At 45.8% G+C, this 605-nt stretch overlaps 1 protein-coding gene across 1 annotated transcript in view; it reads left to right on the top strand.

Annotated features, from left to right (window-relative positions):
• The window catches only part of TFAP2A (transcription factor AP-2 alpha (activating enhancer binding protein 2 alpha)), a 16,038-nt gene that overhangs the window by 4,382 nt on the left and 11,051 nt on the right, over positions 1-605 (top strand). The window lies entirely within an intron of this gene.

The raw sequence follows: 605 nt of genomic DNA, 5'->3' as shown, positions 1-605 counted from the left end.
GCTCTCCTCGTAGGTGGGGGACCGTGACAGTGCCGTCGCCCCGAAACGTTTGTAAAACTCGCGGGGGGAGCCAGCGGTTTGTTTAGAGCCTATTTCGGCGTCTTCTGGTAACAAAATGGCAGTGGGCTTGGATTTTCCAGGGTTTTCTCGGGATGCGTTACCGGTAATCCAAAGGATAGTATTTACCTCGGTTCTGTCCAGGGCCAGGGGGAGGATTTTTGGGTCGTGGTGGAATTATTGTTTTAATAATGCCCGCTTATGAATTAAATCTTTTTATTTGCGGGAAATACCTGCTCCTGAAATGCCGGGGCGCGATCTGCTGGGAATCCACGCTGTATCGCCGCAATGTTTTATTAATTATTATAAACAGTCCTGTTATAATTATTGCTATTATTGCTGTTATCATTATTGCCGTTATTATTATTTAAAAAGCGAGACTGCCTCTTAATTGTGTGCGAAGGGAAATTAGAGGCAGAGAAACCCCCAGATCTGCTCTTCTCCGCCTCGGAGCGGACGAATTGCCCATCTTTGCCCCGTAGGTGAAATTCTCGAGCCGATTTTGAGGAGAAACAGTTTGATTTTTATCTTTGTTTTTCTTTTCTCCC

The sequence above is a fragment of the Charadrius vociferus genome, unplaced genomic scaffold, assembly GCF_000708025.1.
Source record: "Charadrius vociferus isolate BGI_N301 unplaced genomic scaffold, ASM70802v2 scaffold375, whole genome shotgun sequence".
NCBI lineage: Eukaryota > Metazoa > Chordata > Aves > Charadriiformes > Charadriidae > Charadrius > Charadrius vociferus.
This window is presented reverse-complemented; position numbering and strand designations above follow the sequence as displayed.